The sequence below is a fragment of the Wolffia australiana genome, chromosome 10 (assembly GCF_029677425.1).
Source record: "Wolffia australiana isolate 7733 chromosome 10, ASM2967742v1".
NCBI classification, from domain to species: domain Eukaryota; kingdom Viridiplantae; phylum Streptophyta; class Magnoliopsida; order Alismatales; family Araceae; genus Wolffia; species Wolffia australiana.
Window position 1 is genome coordinate 16,253,557 of NC_135844.1, and position 17,658 is coordinate 16,271,214.

A 17,658-nucleotide genomic window follows, 5' to 3' on the forward strand; every position below is an offset into this window, starting at 1 on the left:
AAACGTATCTAAAGGCTAGTCCCTCTAGAGATGAACCACTTCTAATATACACATTTAAGAGAATATTTTATTTGATTAGGCAAATTGGCATTGTAGCCGAGGATTTAGGTTGGAAGAAGCAAATTAAGGAGCCATCGAGACATTTTTAAGGCCTGGGAAGGACCTCCGTTGGCCATAGATGATGTGGTCTTTAGGTCCTCCTAGGCCATCAGGTTACCTACAATGGTCTCCTTCAGTAGGAAAACATTGTTTGGTCAGCAGAGGACGAAGGCTAGGGGCACAAATGACAACTTTGCCCATGTTTGTTGGATATCCTTTGATAAGGGTGAACCCCATTTGTGGGACCCCTTTAAGGTCATTACACCCTCAATTCACGTTAGTAGCCCTATCAGCAGGCATGCCACCGGCCTCATCACCAATCCCTCCATATTCACTGTTCATGCACCCTAACAGTCCTCATCAGCTGTCATGGCCAACTAGAGCCTAATAAGCCTAAAATTGGTGTGTAAAATACGTCGTAATTTGGGCTTTTAGACTCATGCAATAAAATTTATGATATCCCTTAAATACTTAACACTTATTATAAAATTTATAATATCCATTTGAAGAACTTTTATCCTATTTCAATTGAATTAATTCAAGAATGAATTAATTTTGCATGTAATGGGCCTTAATTGTGTTTAATTATGTTTTTCAATTAATAAAAATTAAGCAAACGCTTAATTGTGATCTTAATATTTTTGGTCAAGACACTCTAGATAGGAGAAATCAATCTGATTTATCAACACAATTTTTATGTATTATAATCGGGAATTTATAATCAAGAAGGGGGATTTTGAAATTGGGCTTGAAGATGGACAAATTTTCAAATAAAATTTTGGATTTAGGTTTTTTACATATTGAACTGAATTTTCAATCAATCAATTTTTAGATCTAGAGAGCAAAGTGGACGGATTAACATAGAGAGAGAAAGTAGAAGAATTTGGGGGAAAATGAATTTAAGATGAAATTCGATCCTAATCTAGAGATCTAAGATGTAAAATTGGATGAAAACCAATGTAGAAATAAGAATTAAGAGTCAGATATTGAATAAAAATCAAATTGTGATGCTAATCACCATTCAAATCAACTTGAAGGTCTGTACATTTTGTCCATGCCTTAGCATTTTAAAATCATTCAAGAGGAAATTCAAACAATGAAGAAGAAACTTACAACTTTGAAGATCGAACCAAGGTCTGTCGACTTCAGAAGCAGCACCTGTGTCCTTCCTGGCCAATTGCTTGAGGGAGAGATTCCTTGGTGATTTTCCACTTCTTCACAACCTCTATTTAAAAATTCAACCATATGAGTCGTGGAGGGTGAAAAGACCAACCTACCCTCAAAATTTGAGCACAATCGGACGGCTAGATCTCAAGATATTGCCATTTTACTAGCGACTAATCCTAGTCGTTTCATCTCTTTTATCTCTCCTCCACACAATAAAAAAATGGCATTTTCTGATTGGCTGACGCCTTTTCCTTGTTTTCTCTGCCCTCATAACGCGCCGCCGCATTCTTGCGTGCTGAAATGGCGCAATCATCGCCGTTAAGAGAGAGACAAAAGATGCCCTTTTGAGCGGCTAGGAACGTGCCACGTCGCTCGCGTAAGTTCCCTATTTTAAAAAAATAAAAAATGACAAACCTTTATAGTTACAATCATTGTATGCGGTTATCGATTGCCATCTGCAATCAATGCACGCGGCAAATCGATTCCATTATTTCAAACGAGGAATATTCTTCTTTCATAAATGCATGCGGAGGTCAATTCTCCGCGTGCATTTAATGCATAAAAGAGACAATAAAGAAAAAATAAAGCGTACCATTTCCTCGCCGCCAGCGCCATGTCCTTTTTGGGATAATGATTTTCTCATTATGGCATCGTGCATTGCAATGCCATAATGAGCCAATAAAGTGCTCGTTAAATGCATCCAATCATTCACCCAAATTTTTGGGCGACAGACGTGGATGCCACGAAATTCATAAAAAGAAAATTAAAATGCTAAATAAGTCATAAAACATATTCTTTTAATTCTAAAAATAATTTTTTGGCAATATAATGGGCAGAAAATTATAAAAAAATATCAAAACAATTCTAGAAAATTTACTAAAACCATTATCAATCTCTAGCCAAGTGTTTTATGCCCTCCAAAAAAATAATTCTTCAATGCATTGAGGTTACATGTCATGTAAAAATACTAAAAATTAAAAACAATCATAAAATCACAGTGCAAGTCATTTATGTCCATTTAAGTATGATAACATGCAAATATGTCTAGTAAAACACATATATGTAATGTAATAGTCATCAATTAACATTATAATTTGCAAGTTAGCAGAACCCTAGAAAAAGAAATAAGAGAAAAATGATCCAAACATAATGCAGACTATCCAATCCTCTTTATGAAGATTGTACGGTTACCATGAAAACAGCACTTAAGATTCAGCCAATTATGATCTGAGCTTTGGGTCGGGTCAGCTTGAATCCCGACTGTGAGTTCTTTCTTATTTTCTTAAGATCGCAGCCTATTGGGAAATCAGTGAAATAATCCAAAAATAATCTCAAGATGAACATGTTTTCATGACTCGATTTGGATTCATCACATGTTAAGGTAGCTCAATTACAAAAGAATATATGAAGCAACAAATACTTTCACAATGATAAAAAATGTCACTAGAAGAGAAACTACACGTAGTACCTCATTGAAATTTTCTTGGGGAAAATTGAAGCATCAAGATGTTTCAATTGCCAAAAAGCGGACAAAAGTTAATTAACAAAGAAAATATGAAGTGATGTTAGAAAATACCTTTAAAGGTTATGATTATCATCATATAGATTGTGAACCTTGAATTTATCTTGGGCATAATGTTATCTTTAAAATAACCATGCTTCTATAATAACAAACGGCCTGGTGTATGTTATGTGCCTATTAAGATATTCTTAAACTATTTTGAATAAAAGTTTTTGTTTATTTAAGAAATGTATAGATTTAGTTGACATCAGTAGTTAATGGAATATGATAACACCCTAAATTCATTGTTTAATTCAAGTAACTAGCACAATTTTATCCATTAAATGAGTTTAAAATAGGGTTGTTATCATATATTTACATGTTAATTACTATTCCAAGTGAATTCTGGTTTTAGCCTAATTTTCTGTTAATTTATGAATTTTATGGACTTTATTTAAGCATGGAATAACTCTATTTTAATGGAAATGGAAGGTTGAAAAATTAAATTTAATGTTAATTAATCTGGGGAAGAATCACTGATTTTATAGACTTTTCTAGCATTTTATTGAATTTTTTGGGAATTTATTCGAGGAAGAAATGAATTTTTAAATAGAAAAAGGATATAATTATATGGAAAATAGGAGTTTAAAGCAATTTTTAAAGTCGGAGGGACTTTTCTTTAAATTTTGGTTGCAAATATACCCTCAAAACAGCTCTCAATCGAGCCTTGCATGCGTAAATGTCCAATAAAAATAATTGTAAGGTCTGATTGAATTAATATGGATTTCTCTATGGTTTTTTAGGGAAATATGGAGGAGAGAGAAGCGGAGGGGCACTCGTGAATAAAAGCAAGGACTTTTGCACAAAAAGTCAAGAAATTGAGTTAGCTGCACCACTTGGAAAAATCTCAGATGTCGAAAGGGACTCCGGCAGCTTTAATGTGGTGGGCACCAGCGTCTCTTGAGGGCAGTAAGTGCAATGCCCGTTCTGTACATACAAATATGCACCACGGGAGGTGACGTGGCGACACCTGAGTGGATGTCGTTGGTAAAAATGCACAGATGCATGCAAATCAATATGCATTTTTATTGATTTATTTTACTTTCTTATTTTCAGCCCGGGGTACGTGGCACGCCAAGAGAAGACCTGCCAAATTCACTATAAATTTTGCCATCCAATCAGAAATCAACATGAATGTGGGTTTTTTGATATTTGAATTAAATAAATGAAACATAGATCCAACGGCGAGGATTTGTCAATATTCATTTATTAATTACTCTTAATTCTGAAGTCAGATTGAGCTCAAAATTTATGGGTTTGCTCTGCTTGACCTACATCGATGGATCAAGCCTACATCGATGGATAAAAATTAATTAATTATTGAGGGTAAAATGGTAGTTTTTACTATTTAGCCTAAGTATAAAAACCAAAATTCGAGTTGAGGAGGTCATTCTAGAGACGGCTCTTTCACATGTGCAAGACAAAGAGGAGAACCATCCTGGATCAACTGCATTTGGTATTTTTTTACTTCATTGTATTTGAACTTGGATAAGCTACCTCCAATGGAGACCTTTGGTCCCCTGTTGTTCCAGATCAGGTTCTGCAATCACGAAGTTAAGTAAGTTCGGAAGTGGAAGTTTCAGTTCGGGAATTTACTTTACCTAACACTTCGCGTTACCCTGGGAGGGCTGTTTTGTTGATGCTTTCCTTGAATGAAGAAGAACAGAGATAGCAGGAGGTCACGTAGATCTTCTATTTCGCCGCTTTTATTACTCCTGACTTCATGGTCTTGGAGAGTTTGCTTCTACACGGAAACAAAGACCTTCGAAAACATTAGACAGGGAAGAAAGGGGAGAAAGTCAAGTCTAAGCGCCATATGGCACGAAAAGGAAATCCTATTTCGGTAAGACTTGATCTGAATCGTAGTTCAGATCCAAGTCGGTTCAGTGAGGGCGACCGCGAAAGTCACCGAATGGGTCCGTCTTTTCCCATCCTGACTAAATAAAGTGGGAATCCGGGATGAACACGACTTCTTCTAACGCTAGAAGACCACAGGAAGACACCCGGGACAAGAGCATGTCGTGAAAGAAGCACACCGGTTTGCTTCGACCGTGTCTCCGGGGCACAGTTGAATGTAGATATCATGAACAAACAGGATACCAGACCGAGAAACCCGGGCAACCACTCCCCTAATCTATCGATCGCTAGCGCATCTAGGGCCCCGGCGCCCAGCTCCGCTGGAGAGGCCGTCACTGATCTGTGTTTTTTCTTCTAGGATAGAATGACTTATTCTGCGAACGCCTAGCCCCAGGTTACAAAGTCGAGAATTAGTCAGGAGTGAGTGAATGGGCACGAGTTTACGAGCGGACTTTAGGCGCGAGTGAGCGGGAGCAAAGAGTGTATAAGAATAACATAAAAAGTGCTAAGTTCAGATCAGTGAATAAATCGAAAGAAGAGACGTTTCTCGCTCGGTGCCGCACTATGCTTCGTTTATAAAAATGATTCGGTGGAACCGGTGAACAGATTTCCTAGCAGCGAGGGAATCTGGGACAGAGGGCTCGTAGTACCCGCTAGCGCAGCTATCTAGTGGAAGGGAAGGAGCCTAAACCCTTATTTTTTTTTAGAAACAAAAGTTGTACAACTCGATCAGACTAAGCAGCTACCGTTCCGACGCGCCCCTGATGATTAAGACCAAACTCTAAAATGGAGCCTAGTTTAATTGAAGCTGTCATTAAAATCATAGGATGGAAAAAAAGAAAATGGGCGGGATATGGATGCAAATATGGATGGGGAGTCTCACTCAGTAAAGAGACTTTTAGGTTCTGATTTCTCAGAATGAATTTACTCCATTTTTCTCTAAAGATAACAACCCGCTCACTCGCCCCTCAGCTGTCCATTTCTTATTCATTCAGGGCGCCCGGACTTGGCAGTACTCCTTTCTCAAACCAGAACAACTCTGAACATTAGGCGCTTAGGAGCGGGAGGGGAGCGAAGTGATGCGTGACTCCAGGCGCTTAGGAGCAGAAGCGAGTGAGCGGGAGCGGATAAAAACGTGATAGGCTTAAGCTTAGCCAATCACGAGCAGCGTCGCTGCTTGATCGGCGGGGAGGAGCATCTCTATGGGGCAAGGTTGTTTTCAAGCGCTTTTACTTCGTAACCACTGGGTTTGAGAGCCATGTGATAGGTGACTATCCTGCACGGTTCAGAGAGCACTTGTATGTAGTCTGCGCTGGTGAATGGAAGCCCCCGCAAGAAAGAAGCGGCTCTTCCCACGTTCCATTGACTCTATTTATTATTATGGTAAAATGGTGTATCAAGATGTCAATCTGAGATCTTATTTCAGTTCAATACGTCCACCTACGATAAGTTCCTTTGGCTTTCGTCTCGGTAGGTGGGATTATTTGTTAGTGAAATTTGTGATTGGTCTTCTTTATCTAAGTCGGAAATTCTAAATCGCTTGGCTTGAGCGGCATGTACAAGACCTTACTAGGATTAACAAGAGCGATTATTGAATTGAGCTACCTGTTCCATTTCCACACTAAGAACACAAAAATAACAAAAAAGAGATTAAGTTCTATGTAATAATAGATTAAGTTTATAAAAAAGTAGTGAGTTAGTTTGGATATCTAGTTCCATAAAAAACAAATTAACATTAAATTTTCTTCTTAACCCCTCTCCTTGACTCTTGTGATCCTTTTTATTGGATCAAAGAAGTCAATTTAGAGCTTCATAATTCTTCTATTCTTCCCATCTCCTCTATCCTCCTTTATAAATTCTTCATATAATTAGGTTAATTTGATCTTCATTCAAGATCAAATTAACCCCTAATTAGGGTCAGATCATTCAAGTGTATCAATACTTGAATTACCTTACTAGCTTTCCTTGGACAATATCAATACTTATCATTATACATCTTAAGTTAGGGTTTTATAATTTTTATTACATAAGATGAAATCAACAACGATAAGGGATTAAAATTGGATAATTCACCCCTTATTTCGAGCTTATCAGAATTTATTTCGAGCTTATTTCCTACCATTATCTCAGCTCACTATGGCTCTTTTGAACAATAAAAACTATGTGAATAAAGCTTGCTTCTATGATCTTTGGAATATTGGCAGAGGTATACTAAGTAAGAAGCTAGAGATATATTTTTAGACCATTTATTTTGAATCCTATGGTTATTGATAACATGCACATTACTGTATAAATATCATCCATTATCATAAATATATACATCTAAATGTCCGTATTTTCATGTTATCATGCTTTAAAAATTCCTTTAATGTGAAGTTATGATTTTTCAAGATGTTCTGGAATTTTAAATTTTTTTTTACAATGCACAGACTACTTATTTAGAACTAATAAAGGTGTTTCCTAACTTTTCTGGAATTTTTTCCATATTTTCTCAAATTTTCCCACACCAGATTTGCAGAGAGATTCCTTTTTTAACGTGGAAGGCAAAATGAGCTGGCAACAGCCAGAGGAGAGGGAAAATGAAGAAATTGGATGGCCATGATTCACAAAATTTCAAACCTTGATATCTTAAGATCCATCCATTGGATCAACCTTAAATTTTCAATGTAGTTTTGCCTTTTCCTGCTCTTTCCATCCATTTGAGGGATTTTTAAAGACTGTTAGGAAAGGGGGGGGGAACCAATTCAAACTTGCCCCAACCCTAGTTGGCCAGGAAGGACACAACAAGCTTTTGAAGTCATTTTTTTTCTGCAGTTCTTGAGTTAATCTGGTGAGTTTCTTAATCCCCTCTTGATCTTCTTCTTGCTTGTTGCCAAAATACTAAGCATGGGTGAAATATTCATGTTCTAGGAGGAGTTATTGAGGGAAGAGCATCACCTTAGTTCAAGAGTGCAATCTAAAATCAAAAAAATAGACAGGTCATCTGCCATTGCTAGGATCACATTTATATTGAATCTATTGATACCTACATCTTGTTTAGCAATTATATTCATATTCCCTTAAATAACCTTGCTCCCCCAAGGGAGAATCAAGATCAAGAAGGGGTACGATTTTGTTCCATCCACTTCTTCACTTAGGTATTGACCCTTTCAAGAGGATCAAGCCCTAAAAACCACAATCAGTATCATCATTCATTCAGATTATCTGAATGTTTAGGAGAAGGTTCAGATTGCTAGATCCCCTTCTCTCCTTTAGCATCATCTCTCTCTTTATTAGGCATTCCATTCCTTCGTACAATTTCTAGTTCCTAGAACCATACTTTATGTTTTCTCATTCTATATTTTCTATATTTTGAAAAGGGAAATTTTATAAATTTATTGCATAAGCTTAAATCCAAACAACATGATCAAACTTTCATTTAATAACACCTTTTTAGGCTTATCAAGAAGCCATCACTAAAAGGTTTCTGGAATGAAGAGCTCTAATAAAGGTACATTCTCCAATGAAAATAGGATTCATCATGTGCACCATTATATGTACAAGGCCTAAGGTAGCCTATGCCCATTCTATGAGTAATAAAATGATATGAGATGTGTTATTAAGATCTTGAGATGGTCTAATCACATAATATGTTTCATATAGAAGATGGATTGAGATTGAAGGGTTAATGCTTGTACACAATAAATTGTAATGATCTTGAAATGATAGAAAGTCTACATTTGGCTTCATGCATATAAAGAATAGAGGTATAGACTATTGTAAAATGTTGTGTCGTTATTATTTTCCCTTCAATCAAATAAAAAATTTTATATGTAAACTTACTCAAAATCATATAGAGATGAGCAAGGTCGTCTCCACAGGGATTGGCACTTGGAGATAGAATTCACTAATGAGTGGGATGGTCAACAAACACCACTAGGTGTTTTTTTTCATCTCTAAAGAAAGGTAAAGAAGAATTAAATGATGATTTATAAAGGAAGTCCTCTCTAACAATTTTATTTCGGCCTCAGATTTTGTATATATGCAAGAGAAAAAGATTAGTGATTTTAGGAAAATTTTCTAGAATTTTTAAAGGTCGAATAATATGAGAAAATACAAAGGACAATATTGAATTTTAAGTGTTTGTTGAAATGCCTAAGAGAAAATATCCCTTTTATGGATTTTTAGAAGGAGCGAGATAGAATTTTTAAGTCTTTTATCTTAAGGTATAGGTAAAGTAGGAAAAACATCTTTCCATATTTTATTATATTTTTTAGAGATTTTTAATTGGTCGAAAAGTATCTAAAATATTTTTAAAAGATTGAATTCAAAGACTGCATATCAGGTATTTGAAGAAATGGCTGAGAGTGATTTTTTTGTTCTTTTTCTCGAGATCGAACTACTTCGATTTCGAGAAATGGATTGAAGATGATTCCTCAATCCTTTCGTTAAACTAAATGAATTATGAATTAAAACTAAAGTAAAATCAAATAACTTACCGGATTTTTGCGCCGACTCGGAGTCGCCGACGGCTCCAGACCCCACTCCAGCCGCTTCGTCCTTCAGGTAAGCTTTTCTTAATTCTCTCTTCTTCTATCACACTCTTCGCGTTCTCCCTTCAGGTCGCAGCACTGTCACTGTCGTCAACCAAGAGAATCAGAAGAAAATGACAAAGGAGGATCTTCCTCCATAATTTTATTTTAAAAAAATGTTTGAGTTCGGCGGTGAAAGATATTTTCCAGAGACGTATGGCTACTTTACAGGTCAGGAGTGGTCCGAAGACCTTCCTGACCTGTATGGGATATCTCCGGCGAAGTCTCCGGCAATGAATCGACGGAAATCTGCCTTCTCGGTGCCGGATTGACTTCGCCGGCGACGGAGATGGAGGTGGGATGAGGAAAATGACTGAGGAGCTTCTGACCGTCTGATCGTCTCTTTAAAGGATCCAACGGCTACGATTAAATCGTATCGGTGGACCCTTTTTGTTCCGGTAGACCCCTGCTTTGTCAGCCGCAGCACCTCATCCTCAATATCCAGCTGTCCGTGTTCGATTCGTCCAGGGTGGCGCTCCGTGCTGAGCTATCGAGCTGAAAATAAAAGAGAAGAGAAAAGAGTTTAAAATAAGATCTTGACCGTTCGATCTTCCGAAGGAAGATCCGCGGTCAAGATTAAAACATAGCTTTTAGGTAAAGCCCATTTCGATTCGGGCTTCAGGTCGGGTTGGCTCGAAGCCCGGTCGCATTTATTTGTCTTCCTCTTTAAATCGCGGCCCGATGGGCCAGGATCAATCCAATTAAGCCCATCCCACTTGGACATGAGATATGGGATTTCGCAATCCCATATTGACCGTTTTAAAAATACTAAGCGGTATATATTTTTCGCAATTCTATCTATTGTGAATCTAAAGATGCATACTTACCTTGGGCGCCCAATCAGAGAGCTGTTTGACGCTCGGCTTTAAGCTGGGCTTGTGCTGCACGTGACGCTTGCGGCTGCGGCCTTAGATGTGGATGCGGGTGAAGCGTGCGACGCGCTCAGCTTCGGTGCGCCTTCGGCGTGGTAAGGACCCTTTTTATTTATTATATTTATATAACTATTATTCTTTGCCTTTTATATTTTTTTATTCTTTTATTATTTTATTTAACCATCAAATTTTATACTATGCTTATCAACGCAAAAACCTAGTAAAAATGTGACGTTTTACATAATGAACGAATATTTTCATAAAAGTGGAATTTAACATAAAATGCATGTTTCTTTCATTGAAAATGACTTCATAACCCCTCATTAAATGTAGTTTTGCAAGCATGATTAGTGACTCGTCAACTATTTGAAACCTAAAATATTATGACAAAAGCTGCATACATCTCTACTGCTGATGTGTCAAAGGAGAAAGGGTAATACAAATTTTCTTGACTAACCTTAGATTCATCCCTTTTATCATACACCATATTCCATTTTTGTGTGGCACCTATGGTGCAACTACACAAGTGAAATATTCAAGGTGTCATTTGAAGTTAATGAACTTTCTAAGGCACTGCCCTTGATTAATGAGATCATCCATACAAGAGATGAAATAGCAGAAGAATTCTATTCACTGAAATAGTAGATCCATAGACAAAGCCATTAGCTCAACAAATCTTAAAATTATTAATATATATATATATATATATATATATATATATATATATATATATATATATATATATATATATATATATTCTTCAAAAGTGATTGGCCTTTGTTCAAGAGGGAGAATGATGGAGCTATATGTGATTGGTGAGCCAATCACATACATGAAATCACAATATGAAGATCATTAATATTTCAATATGTATTCAAAATATTCCTATTCCATGGATAGTCGAGAAAGACATCACATGTCCAAATAGTAAACCACTATCTATCTCACTAGTTCGATGAGTATGACCAATCCCAAACCATTAGTACGGAGACACAAAGGAAAGATAGTCAGTGAATTTTAGGAGAAATACTTCACTGAATTGATATCTATAAATCCATGAATGGCATTATAAAAGAAATTGTTAATAAGGTTGATTCACATCATGGTTAAGTGATCCTTAGACCTAACTCACCAAATATCTCTCAAGGATAGATGTGAAAATGTTGACTATGAATTATAAGTTCCAATTCATGGACTTACAAATTGTGTTGGCTCGAATGCAGCAAGAAGCTCATAAATATAATTTAGTGTTCATGATGGGACCGTTATTCTTTGGTATACGAGGATAAAGTTCAAGGAATAAAATGAGATGAAGTCCTTGGCAAAGGTAGAATATTGGGGAAGAATTTTATGATAATTTCCCAACGCATCAGTACAAAGTGGGATGACCAATTAGGGTTTGATAGTTGACTGCACCCAAGATGATATCAAGAAGATGAAGGATTATATATACTTTGAATTTGATTATTATAAGATTCTATGAGTCAATATTATCGTGTGTATATTCTAGAGCACAAGGTGTAGCTTGGCACCCAATTCGCCATAAACTCAACTAATGGATTGGGCTAGAAGGTCACACGTTTATCATCATTTGGATATCAGAAGATATACTTAAACTTTAGGTATTTTTAAGAAAAGTTCATGTTCAGTATAAATAGGAGAAATCCTTGAGAAAAATTCACCCAAGCCACATTCTTTAAGTGCACATCCTTCTTATACACACTCTCCTTGGCTCTCCTCCACTCCAAATGTGATTGGGACAGAGAAATGATGATGGTGGATTGATAACGCAAATCATCTCAATGAAAGAGGAGATTTGATGTGATGGGGATAATGTTGGTATGTCAAGAAGTTTCAAACTTCAGCTGCTCAACATATCTCACTTTTGGAATTAGAAATCCCAGATCTGATCAGTGCGAAGGCAATGTGATAATCAGATTTTCAAGATCCATTGTGATCTCATTAAATGTTTATGCTGCATTAAGTTTCATAGTTTCATATCAATTGAGGACATACACCCAAAAAGTTTTATCAAACTTACTACATAAATAAAATTTGAAAGTTGCTTTTCTATATAAACGTAAAGGGGATGTGTAGCAATATTGTACTTGAAGATATTACATCCACCTAATTACATGAAATTATATCTAAGGCTGACAAAATTAGGGCTCCTTTATTTTAAATTCTCTCCCCCTACCCGCCCCCCTTAATTTCCATCCTTGAATAATGACTCAATACATTGTTAGCAACCTTAGTGCATCTGTTTTCTTAGTTCAACTCTTTCTTAATGGTGTTTGAAGATCACATAGATTTATGTGTGCCAACACCATGAACCATGCCTCAAACATCATGGAACATTTGTTTGTTTTTTCATTCATCCCACACTCGCAGCCCAATTATGATCCTTGTTGTGTGCCTCCGCCACCAACTGATGTATGCTTCATGTGCGGGCGCCCGCATTTGTCACCCCAACTGCAAGTGAAGTTGTGTTATTTTATAATTCATTTATTGCCTTAAAAGTTCTCAAACAAATCTACAAAATGAAATTATTATAGCTTATTATAATTTATTAACTATTTTATTAATTTAAATATTTTTAATTATTTTTCTTTCATTTTTATTCACAATCAATTGATAGAACATGCTTTCTCAGAAATACTTAAGATTAAGTTTGCTTTGGAATATTTACTTTTTCAGTTCAAACCTTCTCTTGTATGAATGTGCTCCAACATAAAGGCTTACAACCACTACACGTGAGGTATTACAAAAGTTCTCCAACAATAGTAGGTTAATTTTACCAGAAACTTAACTTTATTCATTCTGATGGGACATTACTGTCGCATCCTATCAAGTCAAACAATCACATTGTATTGAAGGTATTTTGATAATGATCTAACTCATGTATGTGATGGAAGAATGTATAAGTGGTTGTGAGATGGAGAAGAGGATGATCGATTAGATGATCAAGGATTTTTATATAAACAAAGCTGACGAGATTGAGATTCTGATTGGAGATGGCTGTGGTAGGTTGAGATGATGGAAGATGGTAGTAAGAATGAGATGATGAAAATAAGGATGTAGATCTAACTAAAGGGATGTGAAGGAGATAAACAATGAAATGCAAGCGACTAACCTTACATCCCTATGTTCTACCAAGATGAAGGTGTTTTCTCGATAAAGATCAGCCCCTCCACTTCTCTATTGATCTTCCCCAAGCACTCAAGGCACCAATAACACTCTTGATGGACCTTCAAAACTTCACTTTCTTTTAATCTATCTTTCGAGGATGAAGTGAGCTTAAAGATAGCTTTTACAAAAATCCAAGGCTCTTTTTTATAAATCCAACCATAAAGAAGGAAAAGGTGGGAAAAGGAAGAATTGAAGGATCCTTCTGGATCGTGATTAGAATTTTGATCATTCTCAACCCTCCAATTTTCTATCTCCTCACATTTTAGAATGCCGGAAAAAGTTAAAGAACTATTAAATAATTCTGAAAATTAGATATTAAGTTATAAAAAATATTATAAATATATATTGAATTTAAAAAATTATATATTTGAATATAATGCCAAAAAAATCAGGAAAAATCATATTCCAAAAAATTATTTTCTTTAAAATATGTTATCAAAAAATTCTAAAAATATTTAAAAATTTTAAAATTCACAAAACATTATAGAAAATAATTTAATTATATTAGGCTTGATAATACTCATATATAATCAATTTAATGTTGTTGGGTTCTAGAGGCCTAAATCTGGATGAAGAAATCATAATGATACGTAGTAGAAGACTTTTGAGAAATCAAATGACATCGATAGAACCATTGAAACGAAGTACTTGTGCACGGATCACATCCGTGATTTCTTAGATCCTAGAGTGAGACGAGTCAAGCTGCTCAAGTTGCAGCCTCTAGATGTATCCACGCGGTCCTTGGTACGTTGGATCTCCCCCTTCTCGTTGATGAGCCCCATTCAACCTCTGTTGTCGTCGTTACACCGTTCCGATCGCATCGGGAGTGGGGAGAAGTCATGGGGAGAGGGGAGAAGAAGGGGAAGGCCCTTGAACAATTCTGGCTTGGGTGAATTTTGTACTAAGTCCAGGGCCTTCCCCTATTTATACTAAGAGGGTATTTTTCATAAAATCCCCAAAACTTAAGTATATCCTCCGACATCCAAAACACCATTTGATATATCCATGTCCTCCTGCCTATTCCTCATATTACTACTCATATCATCCTTATTAAATAATTATTATCACCCTCTCACCTCCTCATATTCATCAGATCACAATTTCCTATTTCATATGTAGCTCCTCTCATCCATTTAAAGAGTATTTAAACCCTAATATCCATTCCCTATGGAGATGACCCTGATCATCACTAACTAGTCAAATTATTTTATGAGTAAAGGTTTATAAATTATTATCGATTAACTCAAATATCGGCGAAAAAATTAACACCTTAAATTTGAGTATATCAACTAGCAAAATGGACATCGCACAATAGAGATACATGAGCCAAAAACCTTTTTAACTTACTTCTTGTATGTCCTACTTAAACACGAATACATGTAGAGTGGAAAATAACAAGAATGACATAGATACAATGGAGATCATATCAATACACTATACGTGCTACAAATTCCATGGTATGTCATACATGTGCAAAATATTTTAAATATTAGCTTGATTTTAAAAAATTAGATGATTAAAATTTCTCAACCAGTATCTAGATGTTCTACATAAGGGGGACACAATAAATTTGTTTTCATTGGCGTTGAGCTTGACTTGCTACATCCGAAAGTGACTTACTATTACCTACCATTATCTCTTCCAGTTTTTCTATTTTTTGCTAATATAGCTGTTATGGACATGGCTTCTAATCCCACCAATGAATGTAGTAAATGTGGTAATTTATTGTCATTTGTTTCATGAAAAAATCATCCTATGTGAGATATGTATCCTTACATCTTCAAATCAGGCAGCTCACAACTATTCTAGTCACTGATATAAACTCAATTAATGGTTTATTTTACAAGATGGTGTTGGCACCTTGAGGCAGAACCCTAATAAATCAATACTTCTCTTTTTCATATAAAGCTCATTATCAAGACACCTTACTGGTGTTGGGACTTTTCTTAAGCGAAGACCTAGAAGTTATAACTAGTGACAAGTTTAAGACTCGAATTCTAACCGTGTAGGTTTACCTGTAAATAAAATCTATTTCCCATATTAAATCAAGATAGTGTATAAAGATACAAAAAAACTTAAGTTAAGAAAATATGACTGATGCTACATTATTGGTTTTTATATTTTCTTCCTTTGATCATAGTTCTACAGAGTTTTAAAATCTAAAGAGTATTTTTTATGTTAAACAACATGGGGAAGACGCTAATCATCAACAGGATTATGTTTAGTTCACAATTAATCCACATATAATGTTAACTAGCTTCACCTTTGTCAAAACGTTGAGGTCCATCATCTATTCCATCCAAGGCCATCATCCAGAGCAATGGATAAATGACCGAACATAATGACTTACATCATCAGTTTGAGATGATGGATGACTGGTAGTGGAAATATTGAACGAAAGACTGAGGATGACTGATGATGGAAATAATGATCGGATGATGGAGAATGACTGATGACTATCTAAATGATGGAAGTGTAGCTAAAAATTAAAGAAAATATGGGATAGTAACTTTTCCAAAATATATATTCTATATTGTAATTTATATGTTGAGATATAAACTTATATTCACGATAGTGACTACAGCGAGGATGCTGACTGTTGTGGATAGTGGAAACAACTGTTGAACGACGATGACGGACATCGTAGATAGAGACAACAAGCACAACCATTGTCCTCAACAAGAATGAAAACAACAGTCGTGGACAGGGACGGCATCCATCAATAACAATAATGATGATTGACATTAAGGGATGGGAAAAAGACTATCGACAAAAGGGACAAAGACCGTTGTTGATAGGATGATGTTCGTCGTCGATGCCGATAATGACCATTGTCAACGGGGATGAGAACTGTAATCATCAATGGGAACAAAGACATTAATGGATGGGAATGACAGTCTTTGACTAGGACAATGACCAATGGCGACATGGAAGATGGTCGTCATGGATAGGGACAAAAATGATCGTCGATGGGGACAATGATGATAACTATAATGGACAGGGCCGTCAACCATCAATGATGGGGACAATGATTGTCATCAACGATGGGGATGATGATTGTCAAGGATGGCAGGAATGAGGAGCAGCGTGGGCGGGGACACAGACCATTGTGGATGACGATGATGATCATCATGGACAGCCACAAATATTGTTATTCACCATCATGATTATCATCTTCGATCAAGACAATCTGGGTCATTGATGGGAAGGCAACCTTCCCCTATGGGAATGATGATTGTCCTCAAAGGTGAGTGATAAGCCGAAATAGGGGTAAATTATGCAAGAAAATTTATAAAACATTAACTTAAGATGTATAGTGATAAGTAAGAGATCGTCCAAGGGAAGCTAGTAAGGAATCCAATTTGATGATCTGCTTGAGTACTTTAACCCTAATTTAAGTTAATTTGAGCTTCAATGAAGATCGAATCAACCTAATTAGACAATGAAGTTAGAAAGGGGGGTAGAAGAGATGAGAGGAATAGAAGAAATAAGGGGCTTTAGATTGGCTTCTTTGATCCAAAGAGAAGGGTCTAAGAGGTCAATTAGAGAGGTTGAGAGGGAAATTTTGATTTGATTTGGTTGGTTTTGTAGGTTTGATAATTCAGAAATAACTACACTATTAGATAATAAAAGGGGGTAATGTAATCTCCTAAACATTAAATATTTTTTAATAGTTTTTCTAATGTGCACTTGGAATATCTAGGTAAATCTCTCAATCTCTCCTCTCAATCTCAGTAAGGGCTTGTACATTTCGCTCAAGCCTAGCAGTGTACAAGTTCAGACTAAGTTCAAGAAGAATGATAAAGAAATTCAACTAAAACATCATCCAAAGATTCAAATAAAATGAAGAAAAAGGTACCAAACAAGTTGATCCAAGCTGCAGCTCCTATCTATCTTGCAGCTGTGATAGAGAACCATCCATAATGAGCTCCCCCTCTCGAAATTCAGCTTTTATACTTAGGTTACATTGTAGAAATTACCACGTTACCCCTATTTAGTAATTAATTTTTATCTATCATTTTAGGCTTGATCTGATTTTTTCAAATAGAAAGAGGAGGTAAAGACGAGCAAATTCATAAAGAAATCATCTCAATCGGACTTCAGGATCAAAAGTTATGAATAAATGAATTTAAACCAATTTAGCCATTGGATTTAAATCCATTTATTTATTTATTTTATTTTTAAACACGTAGTGATGTGTTGTTTTCTCATTGGCTGATGCATTTTGAATTCCTTTTTTGGGTTTGATCTCTGAGCGCCACGTACCCCCTGGCGAAAATAAAAAAAAAGAAAAAAAGATAAAAAAAACTGGTGGTATAAATTTAAAACACATTTAACGTGT